This window comes from Acomys minous (genome assembly GCF_964271855.1).
Source record: "Acomys minous genome assembly, chromosome: 4".
NCBI classification, from domain to species: domain Eukaryota; kingdom Metazoa; phylum Chordata; class Mammalia; order Rodentia; family Muridae; genus Acomys; species Acomys minous.
The window spans coordinates 6,202,973-6,222,577 of NC_140486.1; the positions used below are offsets into that span (position 1 = coordinate 6,202,973).

Below are 19,605 nucleotides of genomic sequence, written 5' to 3' on the forward strand. Positions count from 1 at the left end.
CTGCTGCAGCGTGGGAGTGGGGTGCAGGAAGGGGTGCAGGGGGGAGGGTGCTATCCAACAGATTCTGTAGCCATGGTGCTGGCATGGACCTTTCACATCTTGACAACCGATCCGTGTAAGGGCAGAGATCCTCATGCGGAGGCTGGGTAAGTGGGGAGAGAAAAGTGCAGGCTCGGCAGGGATCTATCTCTCCAATATCTGAAGATCCAGTGAAAACAAAACTGAAGCATGTTCTATAAGGTACAGAAAACCACAAAAGTGGCCTCAGTCAGAAGACATTTTGGGGGAATGTATGCTTTCCTACAACTGTCCCCTTAACTTAAATTGCATGTCAGTTGGGGGCGGGGAGGCACTAAAATAAAAATACAAAGATGAGGAAAGATGAGGCTAGACTGTCCGACGAGGGCTTCCAAAAGAGGCAAGGCACAAACCTGGAGTGAGACCCAGGCCTAGGAGCCCCCTGCCCTCCCTCAGGACCCTCCATGCACCACCTGAACCCTCACCCCAGAAGTTGAATCTAAATTACGCAAGAGCCAACAGCCAGCACCATGTGTCTCGAGCTGTTTTAAATACACAGCTGAGATGCGCTTTGGTAGCAGAATGCTTGGTGACACCCTGGTTCCCAACAAAGACCAGTCAAAATAAACACACTACGGGACAGACAGACGGATGGATGGACGGACGGACGTAGCCCTGTCAGCCCACGCATCACACTTAATCACTACCATTCTGCCACTGTGTGACAACAGGAACTGGGCCCAGAGAGGGTGTGCATACTGCTCTATGTCACCTAGCTCTAAGTGGCTGAGGGACGGACTCTGACAGATCTGGGGAGCTGAGAGCGGAGCTCTACCTCCAGATGTGTGAGCCTCCCCATGAAAAAGAGGCTGTGGAAAAAAGGGGATGAGGTGCAAAGGGGAGGAGTAGACTCCAGAATTTGGCAGGGATACAAGGACATAAGAGGCTAGGGCACACTCATATGCAAACCCATCTCTGTGCAACGTGCCCCCAACCCAAACATAGGAAACACAGTCTTCAGACCTCAGAGAACCCCTCTCCTGCTTCTAACACACGCAAGTCCAGCCTCAGTGGAACTGTTAATCCAAGCTCTAATGGCATCTCCTCCTCCAGGGGACACTCAAAAGGGAGACCAGCTCGCAGGGGTGGCTCCACTCCTGCCCTCCGGATCCTGGCCCATTTAGGAGACTGTGAAGCAGGGAGAAAATGCATCATCCAGAGTAGTAAGGGTGGCATTCCCTCTGGAGTTCTGGAGTCCCAGGATCGCTGCCCCTCCACACACAGCTCTCCCCACAGGCCTCCCTTATCACTCCCTCCCTAGCACAGGATCAGCTAGCTACCTGTGGTCAGGGGCACAGGCCAGCAGGCGGCACAGGCAGGCCAGGCTCCTAACAGATTCAGTCAGCAAGCACAGTGCTATGCCCAAAACAATCAGCCCAGAAGGTGGGAGGACCCAAAAGCGACACAGCTATCTAACCTGCCTGGCTAGAGGGATAGTGTGGTCAAGGAGACCCACGGACAGGGAGAGGGGGCTGGCAGAGCCAGGACTCCACACCTGGAGCAGCAGTATGAGAGATGTCATCCCAGGACGAGGCAGCAGAGTACTAACACAGGAACCAGGTCAGGCAGGGAGGAGCCAAGGCCACTGGTGCTAGACAGCTGAACCCGGAACTAGAAGGCAGACGGGAAACTAGAAATGCACCTGAACAGGTAAGCATGGCCGACCAGGCTGTGCACAAACACCGACAGGATGTAATGAGGAGATGGGGATCCCAAAGCTCAGACCTTTGAGATACAAAACAAGGTGGCAGTGACCCTAAGCACCCATGTGGCGGCCGGGGGTGGGGGGTGCCTTGCAGGACTTCTCCACATAGGCTCAATGATAGGACAAAACCCAGCGCCCTTGTCTAGCTGGATTCCCAAGCACCTCTGGGGAACAAAGGGCATCCCCACTTCCCATGGGATTACCCTGGTCATTACTAAAAGCTACATGCAGCTGCTCACCAGAAAAGGGAGCTGGGGTCACAGGCCCTGAACACCCTGCTCTCTTCCGGTGTGATCAGAGGGACAGCATAGATGGAGACAGGACAGATAAAGCTCTCAAAGCCGCAGCCTGGTAGTACTGCTGCATCGCCTGGGCGGCCTCCTTTTCTCAGCGTTAGCGTAGCCATTTCTTACAGACTTAAGCACACTGGTTGCCTGTTTCCTTGCACACTCATTTCCAGGTGCAAAGCAAGAGCAGGCATCTGGCCCTGTAGGCAGCCAGGACATTGCATGGAGGGAAGAAGGGCGCACGGCAGCTTGGTCATATGGGCAGCCTCACAAAGTGGTACTATCCACCCAAGCAGAGGCTCCTTGTGAGACTGCGCCAGAGCTACATGCCAGTCAGAGGGGCCTGGCTGCACACCCCACTTCTCTGCAGAGGTACCCCAGGAGATCATCCAATGGACCATAGAGATCAAGAAACTGGCAATGTCTACTTTCTGCGCAACAAAAATGTGTGTGTTGTATTTGTCTAAAATCGCAGCTATCAGGATGGGCGATACTCATCTGCGGCCTGGACATGTCTATGATCACTAAGTGAGGTAAACCACTCAACTGAGGTGGAGAAAAGAACTCAGCCTGTGAAGCGCTTACCACATAAGCTGAGACCCCAGTCTCATCCCAAGAGCCCACATGGTGGTGCAGTGCCAGGAAGGCAGAAATAAGGATCCTTGAGGCTGGACAGCCCCACCTAATCAGTAAGCCCCGCCCAGTGCAAGACCCTACCTAAAAAGCAATGTATGCATGAATGTATAGAGACACACACACACACACACACACACACACACACACACACACACACACACACTATAACTCTCCAGGGGCACAGATAAAGGCACATACATCCATGTAACCATTCACTCCCCCAGCTTGGGCCTCAAGGAGCCTTTCTGTCAGGACTGCACCCATCACCCTCAGCCCTGCACATCCACACCCTAGACAGGAGAGATGCTGAACCTCCCAGTGACAATAGTGCATGCACACCAGGAAGGGCTGAGGGGCCATCACTCTGGAGAGACCTAGCACCCACTCCTCATGAGCTTCAAGCTCACTCCTGAGTGTTTTCGTTTGTCCTAAGGAAGTCATAAGGTCCGCCTCCCAGATTTAAGTCTGGACGCCTGAACACAAACACCCAGTGACGTGGAAGCAGGGCGTGCTAACCCCAGCTGCCTGGCACAAACTTTCCTCCTGCTCCCAGCAAAATGTAAAATTAGTAAACTGACAGCAGGGTGAGATCACCAGACAAAATTACACCCAAACTACTACTTCTTAAGACTCTGCTGTGCCGCTCCTCGAAGGGCTGGGAGACCCACACAGCTCTACCTTTATACTTACAGGGCTTCTTAACGCAGGGTTTGGTGGAGACGTCTGGGTGTGCAGGCTGTACAACACAGTGCCCACACTGGGAACTCTCAACTACAATCGTGTCCTTCTACTCTGAAATAACTGGAAATCTGGTAACAGTTTCCACGACGCCTGAGGGGGAATGCGCTCTCTCAATGGAAGAAAAAAAAATGGGAAAACTACTGGGCGAGTCTGAGGGAAGGAACTCACTTTCAGAGGAGCCGGGCTAAGTTTGGTCTGCTTACTAAAATCCTCAACACTTCTGAAAATACGACATGTTGGGATTAAACCGAAACTTCATTTTCTAATTTGGTCTTCAACCCTTAGAAACCTTAGAACCTAAAAGTTAAGCCACTCTCCTAGAAATCAGGCATAGCCACCTCACCTAGGTGCTTTTCCACAATATTCATAAGTGTCCTAAAGGTAGGCACTGAGTTGTACATTTATCACAGTAAAAATACAAAACAAAGATTCTAAATGCTTTATCTCATGTAAAATGCTAAGGTATGTACTTCCCCAGCAATCTACACCACGAAACAGCATGTTTTCAGGTGTGGGTGCAGCTTACTAGTTCCCTGCTTCTTCACTTTATTTTTTTAATTATGGTGGGAGGTGTGCATGAGTACAGGCACACACAGAGGCCTTGAGCTGTCAGACCCCTCAAAGCTGGAGCTACAAACGGTTGTGAGCCACCTGGTATGGATTCTGGGATCCAAACCTGGGTCCTCTAGAAGAGCCGGAAGTGCTGCTAACCACTGAGGCATCTCTCCAGCCTTAATCCATTGGATTTTTGTTAACATTCAACAACCACCTTTGGCTGAAAGCACTCAGGTTCTTACTAAGTGGGAGTCCTAACACAGGACCTGAGATTCTGTGTCTGTATGTGGCTGATTTCATAAGGTAAATAAAACTGATTAATGTACTCCGTGTCCTTTCCCCGTCACACGCCTTCCCTGAGGGTTTCTCTGGTAGCAAACTAATCAGAAAGCACCTTCCAGATTTATTTCACAAGAAATAGGGATACGTAAAAATGCTCTGAAAGCACTGCAGTGCAGTACGGTACTGTACACAGACACTGCAGGGCAGCTGCGGAACTGTACACAGACACTGCAGGGCAGCAGCAGTAGTGTACACAGACACTGCAGGGCAGCAGCAGTAGTGTACACAGACACTGCAGGGCAGCTGCAGTAGTGTACACAGTGCAGACACTGCAGGGCAGCAGCAGCAGTGTACACAGACACTGCAGGGCAGCTGCAGTAGTGTACACAGACACTGTAGGGCAGCTGCGGTAGTGTACACAGACACTGCAGGGCAGCTGTGGTAGTGTACACAGACACTGCAGGGCAGCTATGGTAGTGTACACAACGCAGACACTGAGGGGCAGCTGTGGTAGTGTACACAGACACTGCAGGGCAGCTGCGGTAGTGTACACAACACAGACACTGCAGGGCAGCTATGGTAGTGTACACAACGCAGACACTGAGGGGCAGCTGTGGTAGTGTACACAGACACTGCAGGGCAGCTGTGGTAGTGTACACAACGCAGACACCGCAGGGCAGCTATGGTAGTGTACACAACGCAGACACCGCGGGGCAGCTGTGGTAGTGTACACAATGCAGACACTGCGGGGCAGCTGTGGTAGTGTACACAGACACTGCAGGGCAGCTGTGGTAGTGTACACAACGCAGAAAACTGCAAACTGGTCTCTATGCATCCAACAAGGAAGCATGGTCACCCAGCTGGGACAATGCCCACATAACCTTCCAGGAAATGAGCACTCACTCTTAGAGGAGGCCTCACAGGCGTGCCCCGCCTCCCTAATCAGATGTGCAGTTCAATCTCTCATTGAACTTAACTGGCCCTTAACTTTCCCATTTGTGATGTGAGCAATTTATTATGGGGGGGGGGGGTACAATTTCCAATTCAATTGTCTAGATTCTGGGATGTGAGGTGGTGTAAAGGGCACAATTAGTGCCTCTGCACCTTCTATCTATAGGCCAGCCCTAGATGTGTTTGCTTTAGTTTGGTTGCTTTGCTTTCGACAATCTGACACAAGGTGGAGTTCTCTGGGAAGAGGAACCTCTACCACCAAATGCCTCCATCATGGTATCTGCAGGCAAGACTGCAGTGAATTAATGATCAGTGTGGTAGGCCCAACCCATTGTGGGGGGCAGAGGGGGTGAGGGGGAAATCCACCCCCGGGCAGGTGAACATGAGCTGTAAATGAAAACAGGCCGAGGAAGCTATGAGAAGCAAGACTCCTCTGAGATCTCTGCTCCAATTCCTGCCCCCAGGTTCCTGTCTCAAGTTTCTGCCTTGGCTTCCTTCATGGGACTGTGACACAGACTGTGGGCGCCGAACACACCCTCGCCGCTCCAAGCTGCTTTGGGTCGTACTGTTTTATCACAGCAATAGAAACTCCAACTAAGACAAGGCACGGAGGTTGAAATGCTGTGAACTGAGCTAGCCCACCCCCACAAGACGAGATTCTGCAATAAAAGCTGATGAGAGATGCCTGGGGTTCCCACCCAAGCCCTAGTGATCAGGCACCAAGTCTCTGCCTTAGACTGCACTTCCCTGACCAAAGCCAGGCAACAGGCTTACTCGGAGTCTTCCAGCCTCCTACAGGCATGCCTCTCCCCCTCACCCCCCCCCGCACCCCCTTCCCCCCCCCCCGCTTCACTCCCCTCTAGCACTAGCACCTTGTGTCCTGAGCATCACTGTTCCTGCAGTTCCCACCCTGTCTTATGGGCACTGCCCTTCTATCTGCTCACATACCAGCCCAAGTGCCACCCTCTTTCCCGGGCCATCTTCTCTGTCTGGTCCTCTGATTCTACATCTGCAGCCTTGATGTTCCCTGTCACTGCTGACTGACTATCCCAGGGGTGCATCGCATCGCTACAGAACCGGCTTCCCACTCCCCAACAGTCTTCAAGACTGGTGCGTGATTGGCCCTTGTGACTTCTCCAGTATCCGCTCTTGGTAGAGGACAGCTCACGTGCAAGCCTGAAACCCTGAGTTTAATCCCCGACTCCTGCCTAGTTATTCTCTGATCTCCACGCATAATGGAGTGAACACCTGCAGTGCACATACACATAAATATGATTTAAAAAATTAAAACTATACTAAGGGAACTGTTAAGTTTTTTTATTAGAACACATGCTAGCTCTGAACCACTGACCAAGCACTCAACAGCCCTTAGCATTCACGCATGCTTACATACATGTACACATGTGTACCATGGCAGGTGTGTATTTCAAGGCAAGACTGTGTTCACACATACATGTGTGCATGCTTACGCTGAATTAAACACATCCATACTTGTGAGTGGATGCACAGCACACCTGCATGTGTGTGCATACTGTGTCCGTACAGCATGAAAGTACACGCCTGTACACTTATACACACTGTTCACTGCTACACAGTTGTGTGCTTTTGTACCTTTGGGTTTATATACCTTCTTACACACACAACAGTGTAAACATTCATGTACACACCCATGGCGTGTGCATCTGCGGACACACATGAACATGCACAGGTGTTTGTTTCACACATCTCTAAGCTCCAGCGGACTCACACTTCCTTTCCTCTCCAGGGCTCTGGCCAATTTCCTGTCACTTGGAACCCCACCTAGAACTATTACCTACTCTCCACAGAAGCTGCAAGCCTCCTGGCAAAGTAACCTGGCCAAACAAAAGGATGAGTCATAAAAAGCTCAAGCTGAAGAAGAAAGGAAGGGGGGAAAAAGCCTGCCTCCCCCCCTTGCAATCACTTACTCCTATAAACAAAGAAGGAAGCAAAACCCAGTCCAAACATCTGTAATCCATCCAGGAAACAGACATTCAATCACCACCCTCCTCACATAAAACCTACACAATGCACAGAAAAACAAGCCCACAGGACGACAACGGAACAACTACCGCCAGGAGGTGACCTACCGTGGCCTGGTGAGCAGAGGACACCTGACAGCAGCAGGACTCAATGACTGAGGACTGAGCGGGCAGCACAGGCAACAGTTAAGTTACAAGTGTAAGGTGGCGGGTGGCGGGGACGAGAGGACACAAGGAGCTTTCTAAAGGACTCTGACCAAGAATTAAATGGAATTAATTGATATGTTGATAAAAATTAAAGGGACACTCATTCAAAGAAGCGTGGTTAAGAAGACCACAGCCTGGACTACAGAGTGAAGCCATAGCAATAGGAAAGAAAACGAAAGAGGAAGAGAGAAAAGAAGAAAGAGTCAAGTAAGTCTGTTTCCGAAACAAATGGAATGCACTCCAAAGAACAATCCACAATAGGATTAAAAGCTAAATCCAACTATTTGTTCCCTACAAGGCCTTCCTAAAATTAAAGACCTCTGAACAGTTGAACAAAAATAGTAGATAAAAATATACCCAAGAAAGAAAAACAAAACCAACAGTGAAAATTAAAATGTCATTTGAAGTTTAATTCAGGGCCACAGAGCAGCCCTGAGGCAGAGCCCTTGCCTAGCAGGCCCTGGCTTCACCCCCAGCACTGAAGGGGGGGGCGGAGGGTAAAGGCAGTGCCTAGTTTCCAAAACAGCACTAGAACTAAGTTATACAATTGTAAAGTGTGAAGATGTCATTGTTCTAAACTTCTAAGACAATAACAGAGTAAACGGCATAGCAGAAGTCAATGAACGCACAGAAACATCGAGAAGAAATGAGGTGACTGGCTCGTAAACCTGGATGACTTAAGACAGCAGAAATATATAAAGATGTGGAAGGACATTCATGTTCCTTCTAACTGACATACAGCAATAAACTCTGGTCTGTACACGGGTGCCCCACGCAGAGGCCCGCACGGGCTCCACACACCGGGACAAAAAGTCAACCATTTCTCCCAAAACAGTCTTACCAAAGCATCAGCCACATGAGAGGTTCTCAACTCTCCATAGTAACATAGACGGGCCAAAACTAGGCTGTCCCACGATTCATAAGTCAAATTCAGACAGAAGCAATATAAATACCCAAGGCTAGCCCACAAAGAAACAGTAACAATGGAGGAGACTGCAAAATGGACAGACAAAAATCAGCTACTGACCCCTAAATGACCCCAATGGAACATACAGGCACAAAGAGGGTGTGGAGTCTAATGGCCTCCCAGGAGTAACACAGTGGGTAATGGTTACAGATGCATGTGTACTTGGGAGGCTGAGGCAGGAAGATGGTGAACTGGCGAGCTCAACACATAATGAGTTCCTGTCTCAAAAGATAAAACAAAGCTAGACAGATGGTTCAGCAGTGAAGAACACATCCTGCTTTTGGAGAGAATCCAAGTTTGGTTTCCAGGACCCATGCTGGTAGATTCATACCTCCGGTAACTCCTGCTGCAGAGTTTGACTTCCTTCTTCTGACCTCTGCAGGCAGACGTGTGTATGCACGCATGCGCGCGCGCGCACACACACACACACACACACACACATGCACACACACACACAATGTATAATATATACATATATATTATACATACTCACACACATATACACATACAAAAATAAATTGAAATATGTTCAAGTTATTCGGGACACATAGGAAATGTTTACTACCCAAGTGTTCAGGAGATTTACAAGAGAAAACAATCTGCAAATGTTTTTTAAAAAATATTGCTTTCCATCTTAAAATGCAACAGTATTTCAGGCTGACCGAGATTTAAAAGACTGATAACATCAGATACAGACTTAGCACACAAATCTCTCTTACAGGGAGTGAACCATGCCATAGCGTAAACTTGATTTGAAGTCCGATGACACTAACGCTTTAAAATGGCCCTCTGTTCCTAACACCACACCTTGGGGAACTTACCCTAAAGAAGTATTCCCACAAGCATACACAACTGTACATCCAGAAAGTGCCCTGCACACTTGCTGGAGGCGACCCAAACGTCCCTTCCCAGACGTGACAAACTCGGGGCACAGAGCTGGTGGGCACAGCACTCCCCGTGGGATGTCTGTGTTCAAAGCCACCCAAATAGTCTGTGTTCTTCACACACTGGGCATGGAGCGTATTCAAGTAGATGTACACACACGGGACTGTGACCTATGCATGCCTTTAAACTTTTATATTAAAAAATACAAAGAGAGAATGAAGAGACCTCGGTGGCTAACAGTGCTTGCTATGAAATGGAGAAGACCTGAGTTCAAATCCCCAGCACCCACACAAAAGCTAGGCATGCCTAATGACCTTAGCATGCAGAGAGCAGAGACAGACAGATCCCCCAGAGCTCACTAGCCAGCCAGCCTAAATGACCGCATCAGTGAGACTGTATCTCAAGAAATAAGATGGAAAGCTGTGTAGAAGAAGAGACCCCTAATGTTCTCTTCTGGCTGTGCATGCATGTGTACCTGCACACACATGTGTGCACACGCGCACCCACACCACAATATGTGTGCATGTGTTTCCTAATGTGTATGTACATTTTTTTTTATTTTAGTTGTAGGATAACTCTTAACATATCTACCATTTTAATTTGTGATATTGAAAGCATGTACATGAAAATCTTCACACACAGCTAATGTAGTGAAATGTCCATCAGAATAGCATAAAGAAGCCAACACATAGCAGTGCACATAGCACAACTACAGCCAGGCTGTACAACGTCTAATTTTTCCACTTTATAAACATCCAACATTAAAAACAATAATACTTTTTTGTCACGGATAGCACACATTTTATATAAGCCTTGAAAATAAATCACGTACTTTGGACGTGGAGCATACCACCCCAAACACCTGACTGTAATTAAACTACTAAAATAGATGCTGGAGGGTAGAGAGATGGTTTGGCGGTTAAGAACACTGACTGTTCTTGGAGAAGACCTAAGCACCCACCCGGTGGCTCACAACTTTCCAGTTCCAAGGGATCCAACGCCCTCTTCTGGTCTTCCCGGGTCCTGCACACACATGGTGCACAGACATACATGGAGTCAAAACATCCATACAAACACATGAAATGATCACAACCTTAAATTTAAAAGTGATAAAGTAGGGGCTGACGTCTCGCCAGTTGGAAAGCATGTGCTGTTTTTGGAGGATTCGGGTTCAGCTTCCTGCACCCACACGGGGGCTCACAACCGTCTGTAACTCCAAGTCGTATGGACCCACGCCCTCTGAAGGCAGCAGCCATGCACAGGTACACATAGATACATGCAGGCAAACACTCATACATATAAATTTTTAATTACAGAAATAAGCCTGTGACTGGAAGCCAAAGCTGCAGTGACTGGTACAACCGGTGCTGCTTATATACAAGGGGAAACGGGATCTCCTTGCCAACTTGCAAACTTCGTGAACCTTAACTTTTGAAAATGTCTATGTATGTCTTCAAAGCAAAGTCTATCTACCCCCCTCCCCCATCCCCCCATCCCCCACACCCCATCCCCACCCCCCCCCATACCCCCACCCCCCCACCCCCGTCCTGGGTATTGCTGCCAATCAGTCACGCTGGTTCAATAACTCAAACACATATGCAGTTTCAAGTAAAGTACCCCCTGGACACAGCATTCCAATCACCTCGCTGCCAGGCAGGGAAATTACGTGGAAGAGACAAAGTCCACAGCACAGCCTTGGGAGGACATGGCCCCTCTCCCTCTCACACGCCACAATTCCTTTCACTCAAAAACAGGACACAGCCCATTTTCTAAGCTGCGACGCAGACATCTTAAGTGCGTTAAACGGAGCGCCTTTCAGATGAGTATAAGCGAACTCGGCTCCTAGCGATTAACTGCAAGCCTACTTCCCACCAACCCCCCAAACCAGGTCTACTTCCCCCCAACCCCCGAAACCAGGCCGGGTTTTCCTACTTCCCCCCAACCCCCCAAACCAGGCCGGGTTTGCCTACTTCCCACCAACCCCCCAAACCAGGCCGGGTTTGCCTACTTCCCACCAACCCCCCCAAACCAGGCCAGGTTTGCCTACTTCCCACCAACCCCCCCAAACCAGGCCGGGTTTGCCTACTTCCCACCAACCCCCCCAAACCAGGCCAGGTTTGCCTACTTCCCACCAACCCCCCCAAACCAGGCCAGGTTTGCCTACTTCCCACCAACCCCCCCAAACCAGGCCAGGTTTGCCTACTTCCCACCAACCCCCCCAAACCAGGCCGGGTTTGCCTACTTCCCACCAACCCCCCCAAACCAGGCCGGGTTTGCCTACTTCCCACCAACCCCCCAAACCAGGCCGGGTTTGCCTAAGGAAGGGACGCTCTCATCAGAACACTTTAATTTATTATGATGTCGACGTCCCGTCTGACCAGCACATCCTAAGGCAATTGAATAACTGTAAATTTCACATGACTGGTTAGAAACAGCCTGAGCTCTTGAGCCCCCAGATGTGCAGCCAACAGGGGGTAACTAGCTCTGGAGACTTAAATCATTCTCAAGACTAGAGCCCAGGGATGAAGCCAGCCTGAACTCACAGAGACCCAGGGAGGGAATAATCCAACAAGGCCCATCCACTCTCCAGAGAGGACCCTCTGGAAACACTGGGCATTTAAACAGACGTTCACCTCACCAGCGTATGTGCTGTCCTTGGTGAGCAGTGCACACTTGGCCTTGGCGACCCTACCTGAGCACAAGCCCATCTCACATTTAAGAGCCTAGGGAGTTTTCTCAACACTGACACTGTGCTCCCAGGAGATAATAAACAGAGTTCCGGGCCGTTTCCACGGGCATTTCACTTATCAAAACAAGCCCTACAGTGATTGATACAGCCAGGAACGCAACTTGACCCTCAGTCCAAATACTGAACCTGCTGACCAGAACATCTGCATTTACAAGCGTGAAGAACTGGGAACTGAAGGAGTCCCATCCAAGGACAGGGCACAGCCCCAGAATAAGGAAGTAATTCACACTCTCCCTGGGAAACTGGATAAAACTAGAGAGCCTAAAAACCACCCCAGGAGCCCAGCAGGGGTGTGCACCCGTCCAGTCAGCTCATTTTCCTAAGTCCCTTGCCTTGGCCTGGTGTGTCTCAAGTGTCCCTCTATTTCATTCTTGTTCCCAGTGGCTGAGGAGTAATGACACAATACTCAGAAGCCACATGGGAAGGAAGAGGGCCCTGCACGGCTGCTCCTCCCCTCAAGCATCCAGACAACCTCAGTTCACTCAGATGCACTTGCCTCAATCCTCTCCAGAGCAGCAACTCTCCTAACACCACCGTCACCTGTTAACATGATGGTGCTGTGCACAAGACTGATAAAATGCTGCCCCTCATCCTCCTGAGGTGGTCAGCTTGCCTCCCACAGTGCCTGTCCTAAGCTAAGCGCCAAATGTAACCATTTTCATAGCCTCTACCCCCAGAGCTGAAAGGGCAGGACCTGGATGGGGGAAGCCTGCTGAGCTCTTCTGACCCTGGCTGGGGAGAGAGTCTGCTCATCTTCGACCAGGACTGTGCTTCCTAGAGAAGTAGATTAACCCTCTCTGGGCTTTCTGGTCTGCCTCCAGCCCACACAGTGTTTATGTTCTGAGAGTCTCAAAAATCACACCAAATTATGAGGGAAAAAAAGTTTAATGTATAAATAACATCTACTTTAATCAGTGAGTCCACATTTCTCTACTTTTTAAACAAGCACCATTGTTATCAGCACCACACTCTACTCAACTGAGCTAACTACCCAGCTAAGTACCATTTTAAGCCTATGAGCATAATAACTGAGTCACCATACACATCTCTGATCCACACCTTCTTCAGCAAAACCTAAATCATGTTAAACTGCAAAGTTATCCTTAGCACTCCTCAATCTAGCAGCTAAGTATTCAGTGACCATTTGAAGATCCAGGGCACTTTTTTGGGGGGTGTGGGGGCGGGTCTCTGAACACAGAAGACAACACTCCAGTCATGCAAGATAGGTGGCCCCCTGGGCAGCACAAAGGCACCTTGTTGAACATGCAACACCTCTCAGCAAACAGGGCACCCTAGTGTACACACTATTCCTTACGGTTTGAGAGCAACCAATGGAAACTGCCGACTCTCTCCTTCCACTAAATGGCTTGCAAAGCTCCAACCCAGGCTTACTGAAGCCTTTTTACCCACTGAGCCTTCGCCCAGGCCCTCATTTTGACATTTAAGAAATATTTTGAATGTATTAAATTTTTTAAAACATTGTTAATTTTACCTAATTCTCTTTGGATGTTATTATTAGTCATCTATCTTAATACATGGCAAGCAGTCCACAGACAGCAATGAAGCAGAGCAAAGTCTGAGACCTATTTCTAAATAGCCTCTAGGCCACCAACAGCTTTGACATGTGTGGTGGTTGGGGGCACATCAAATTATATGAAATCCAACTTTCAAGCGTCCATAGCAAGGGGCTTGTCTGTGGTGACATATGGTCTCTAAGGCTTTGGTGCCTCAAGGCCAAGACAACAGAAACGTCTTCACCTGGCCCCAAAGGCCTTCTCTTTGGAAATGTGTGCTGGGCTGGGGAGATGGTTCAATGGCTGAGTAAGTGTGCTTACTCTGAAAGCATAAAGATTCAAGAAAAGAAGAAAAGAAAATCAAGCATCCCTGCAGCCCCAGTGCCCTGTGTGTGGGAGCCAAGACAAGCCTAGCTCCAGTGAAAGACACACACACACACAACACATACACACACAACACATACACACACACAACACATACACACACAACACATACACACACACACACACAACACATACACACACAACACATACACACACAACACATACACACACACACACAACACATACACACACACAGCACACACACACACACACACACACACACACACACACACAGGCACAAAGGATGAACAAGATGGAGGGAGTAGAGGATACGCACTCCTTCCTCAAAACATTGCGCCTACAGACTGGGGGGGTGGGGTGGGGGGGTCATGTGGGGGGGTGGGGGGATGGTATCCCAGCAGGGAAGCTGAGTTTCAAAGCTTCTTATCAGCCCCTGGGGCATGAGGCCACTAGGACAGAAGGACACAGGTGTTACCAAAGGCCCCAGATGGCTACAACCCCAAGCTCCCCTGCACTGTGTTTCCCTTAGACCTTTCCTGGGAGTTACTCAAGGCACACACCTATTTTTAGACCAGGCTGTATAAGGACCTAGACAAGGCAGCGGCCGGCCAGACTCAGGTGACCTGCTGGAAGCGTCCTCCAGACTCCCGTGCAGAATTCACCTGTGGGGCTGAAGACATGGCTCAGAGGTTATGAACGTGCCTTTTATAGCAAAGAACCCAACAACCCAAGTTCGGTTCCCAGTATTCCTTATGGCTAATAACAAGGATCTCAAAGCCCAGAGTCAGTGCATGCAATCTCTCAGAAGTCCGGGGGGGAGGGGAGGCGGGGGGGGGGGGGACCGATGGACAGAAATGGAATTCACCTGTGGGGATGGGCGGTGGGACATGACTCCCAAAATGCTCCTCTTTTAAATGGCTCAGACCAAGATGGAATCAATTCTACAATAATTTCAACAGGTGGGGTGGGGGGAGGCAGTCACAAACCAAGGGCAGCTGCCAAGGAGGTCATCTAGCTAGAAAAGCCAACTGCGAGCTGCATTCAGGGTTCTAGCTTGCACATCCCAGCGGGCAAAGAGGCAGAAACCACTGCCCACTTCCTAGGGCTGTTCTGAATATTAAATGATACGTAAGGCTCTCACCACAGCGCCTTGTCCAGAGCAAGCACCTGGCGAAAGGTCACAGACTCATCTGGGACACAGGCTAGCCAGGCTTTCACCAATGGAAGTCCCTAATAAATAATTAGTAAGAGGGCTGGCAGGGTAACTCAGCCAGCAAAGATGCTTGCCACCAAGCCCAGCCACCCGAGTTCAATGCAGGACCCACTATCTGATCTCTGACCTCCACACATGTGCTGTGGCCCTTTCTGGCCTCGGCACATACACAGTATGTAAGTGACCAGCAGCTGTAAGGCAGTGCATTCTGTTCTTATGACCTCGGCTTGTACGTATCTAAGGAGCCAGCAGGCACCCCCTTTGAAAACCTCTACTGCATCTGCCTTGACACAGCCACTGAGAGGCACAGTCTGTGAAAATAAACAGGAGAGCACCCTGTGCCACGCACTGGAAGAGAATGCTCTCTCCAGGAAGAACCCGTGCGCTCTTCCAGAACAGTGACTGCAACATATAAATGGTCACGTTGTGCTTTCTATTTTGGCTGCCAGAAAGCTCTGATCCTAGACTCAGGGTTATGTGTCCCCCTGGAGGGAGTCTTGAGGTCTGCATGTGTGATCCTAGTTTCCCACCATCCTGACCCATTAATTATTCTATGCCCTGCGTCTTATTTGCATTTTATGACATTGAATGTACGACCTTAAGCGCACTCAGCTTTTAATGGCAACAGACATAAACACAAACACCAATGTAAAAATAATGTGATTTCAATCACCAGCAACCCTCTCATGCGACACCTATGAGAAGCAGCACGTTGTTGCCACTGATGCATAGACCCGTGCAGCTCTCTATTTACATACTTTGAGCCATAACATACTTTGAGAAGTTTTTAGGAAGTTAGCAAAATTATCCAGCGTAAGTACCCCAATATAAGGCCGGCAAAGCGGCTCAGAAGGTAAAGGCATTTGCCGAAGTTGGTCCCCAGAACCCATGGATGAATTCCAGCAGCTTGTCCTCTGACCTCCACACACGCCTCATGGTAAGCACATGCACCGTACACATAAAAAGTAACCAAACAAACAAACAAATGGGACTGGAAAGGCTGCTCAGTGCCTAAGACCCGAGTTCAATGCCCAGGTTTTTTGGTGGTGGTGGTGGGTTGTGTGTGTGTGTGTGTGTGTGTGTGTGTGTGTGTGTGTGTGTGAAGTGGCTCACAACGGCCACTTGACACCGAGTATCTGAGTTCAGATCCCCAGCACTACATAAAAACTGGGCACAATAGTTTGTGTTTATAATCCCGGTGCTGGGGATGTTGGGGCTTAGTGGACAGCCAGGCTAACAATGAGCTCAGTGCTCACAAACACCTACATGCACAAGTGCACACACTCACATGCCACACACAGTGCTACTGGTATTGGTAGCTATCACTGCATTTCCTTAAAAAATCTACACCTTTAGACCAAGCATGGTAGCACACACCTTTAATCTCAGCACTTGGGATGCAGAAGCAGGTGGATCAATGTTAAGTTCGAGGCCAGTCTGGTCTACAAAGTGAGTCCAGGACAGCCAAGGTTACACAGAGAATCCCTGTCTCAAAAAAACCACAAAAAGAAAAAAAAGAAAAAGAAAAAAGAAAGAAGGAAGAAGGAAAGAAGAAAGAAAGAAAGAAAGAAAGAAAGAAAGAAAGAAAGAAAGAAAGAAAAGAAAAGAAAAGAAATATCTACACCTTTGTCCACAGGGCCTGCCTGCAAACTATGCGGACAGCTGGCTAGCTGGGAGGCGGAGCTTTCTGCTTTCCCCTGAACTGCACTCTGCAGTGGCCTCAGATGGTGACAACTGGCCCAGATCTTACACAAACACTTCTCGATAGAGATGCAAACACTGAGTCAACACTTTTTCTAAGGTCTGCAGCAAGCTCTAAGCACCACAGGTGAGCTGAGGGGCGCTCTTTCAGCTTTGCTTAGTAACTGACTGATCATTTGCCAGCTTGGTGCTGACTCAGCATACTGCTTAGCTGCCGGTCCTCAAGACCTCTAGGCGGACTTTGAGCTCTCCTAGCTTAGTGTGTTTAGTGCCAATATCCTGGAAAGAAAACCAACCTGGTGCTAAGAAACCAAGCCAAGCCCCACCCCATGTGTGGCCTTGGCCGAGTGACCACATTTTCCTGCATTTCAGTACCCGAAGAACCCCACGTTCACCCCCCCCCCAAAAAAATCACCTCTAAGCCACCTAAATACAGTAAAGTCCAAATAGGAATAACAGAAATATACAAAGAAATGCAAATGATCATAAAAGCACTATCCTGGTATATAGTGAGGTCTGGTCTCAAAAGAAAACAGAAATGAGGAGGAGAGAGTAAGGGAGGGAGAGAGGGAGGGAGAAGGAGAGAGGGAGGGAGGGAGAGAGAGCGAGGGAGAGAAAGAGAAAAAGAGAAAAGCAAGGCCACACTGAAGTCACATTACCCTGCTCAGACCAAGAAGGCATAGCTGATAACTTACGCCCTGGGGTTGTAGCACACAACTCAGTGGCAAGACACTTACCTTCCATCGTCAGAGCTGCAGAAACACTAATTACAGCCCACCCCCAAGTAAGCACCTAAGGAAGCCTCTCTGAGCCAAAAGACCTAACGCACTCTCTAAAATGGGTGACTGTTCTCACAGATAGCAGGACCGAATGCCTACACCACTGCTGCAGCTGCCCCAGCACCTTTGCAACGCAACAGAAACACACACACTGCACGATGAGATTCCAAATTCCACCTGAGACAGAGACTCTAGAAACACTTGCTAAAGTTAACATTCAGGGCAGCCTATAATCTCCCACCAACCTAGAAAACAAGTGATAAGCCCGTCTACCAGTAAGCCATTAACATACTCCGCTTTTCTGTCACCAGGGTAGTTTACAAGGCTAATTTTAATCCTACCACTAATCCCATGATTCTGCAAAACCGTCCCCAAGTCTGTGTTGCTATGGCGAGTGCTCGCGCACACCGGGAAACCACTCACTCACCGTCAGTTTCAGGAACAAGATCATCTTTCTCGCCTCTTAATTTTTTTTTTAAAGTTATTTCTAGGAAAAGGAAGATAATCGGGCGCCTGAGTTATGTGCTGTTCTCATCACAATGACCACTGCGGCCTCACGCCAGGTACTTCTCCAGGAAAGAACACTGGCATCATGCTAATGAGTCATGCTAAAGACATGGTAAGTAGTAGCATGATTGGAAAGACTCGTCTGGATATAATTACCAATGGATGGCGGCTTTCCCATCCTGGCACAGAGGTTCTATGTCAGCGACACAGTCGGGTGCAAGGCAAGGTACAATCCCACTGTTCAAACTCTGGGCAGTGCACATCACATGGCTGGTGGACACACGTGCGCACTTCACCAAGCCTGTTTGTCTACTCCTTTCCTCAGATGAAGGCTGATGATGCCTCCAAGTGGAAAGCGGAGGCAGTGTCCAGAGCACTGGGGCCTTGCTCTTGTCAGGGACGGAGGTGGGGAGTGGTGACGTGGTGAGTAGATCCCTCCTGAACCTCAGCACTAGAGTGTGCAAACCAAACTGTCACAGGCAAAAACTTCCAACAGCACATGCAGATAATTCCACAACAGCTCAGAACTTTAACAAAACTAGGAAACTCTGTATCTATGAAATCATCCTGAAACCAGGAAGCCATGGATATAACAGACTAACTCATCCTCCAGGGCCTTAAGATTTGGGGCGGGGGGAGGGATGGGGGGACAGGTGCACAGGAATAATAAAGAACTAAAGTGTAAACATTCTCTTTCATTTGTTTGGTTTTTTTGGTTTGGTTTGGTTTGGTTTGGTTTTTTGTCTTTTTTTTTTTTTTTTAGAATGGGTTTCTTTCTCCTGTCCTGGACTAGATTTGTAAGCCAGCTGGCCTCGAACTCACAGAAATCCAGCTGCCTTTGCCTCCTAAGTGCCGGGATTAAAGGCCTATGCCACCACTCTATTTCTGACCAGCAGGACCTTTTAGCCTTACTCCCAAGGAAAAGTCTTTACCATTCCCTATCTAACTCTGGGTTTTCCTGGATGTGTATAACGGCGCAACATGTAAATGACAAACTATTTCCCATAAGCACAAGCCTTGCTTGCCACTCACAAATACCAGCTGGAGAAGCTGCTAAGGCCACAGGCACAACTTCCAATGCATCAATGACCGGTACTCAATTTCAAAGAACATTCTCGGATGCCAAAATAAATCAACGTCCACTGCAGCTCTAGTCAGCTCATGCAATATAGGTTAAATAGAACCATATGGCGAAGACAGACACATGTTGCCCTCTGCTGAAACAAAGGACAAAAATTCCTAAACAAATTGTCCCTAACCCTTTCACATGGGAGGAGGTGGGGACCATAGATGGACTTCTGAAGTGTGGAGAATTCTAGCGGGGGGGGGGGGGGGGGGGGAAGAACCTTACTGCCTTGCCATTAAAAACAACAAAAACAAAAATGTAGGTTCAACAGAGCACCTCCATTTTTTACTCTCCCTCTCGGTCTCAGACACTAACACCATATTGTAATCTCTAAGCGCCATCGAACTGAGGTGGAGGAGGGCAGGCCAGCTGTGTGC

General features: G+C 48.9%; 1 protein-coding gene across 11 annotated transcripts in view; it reads right to left on the reverse strand.

Annotated features, from left to right (window-relative positions):
* Positions 1-19,605, reverse strand: part of ZNF516 (zinc finger protein 516) — a 114,611-nt gene that overhangs the window by 64,992 nt on the left and 30,014 nt on the right. The window contains exon 1 of one of the 11 annotated variants that reach the window (XM_084779380.1): positions 1,574-1,689. The exons of the other annotated variants lie outside the window; for them this stretch is intronic. The gene's annotated coding sequence lies outside the window, so the exon portion shown is untranslated. Of the gene's footprint in view, positions 1-1,573; positions 1,690-19,605 lie in introns of those variants that run through there. 11 annotated transcript variants of the gene reach the window in all.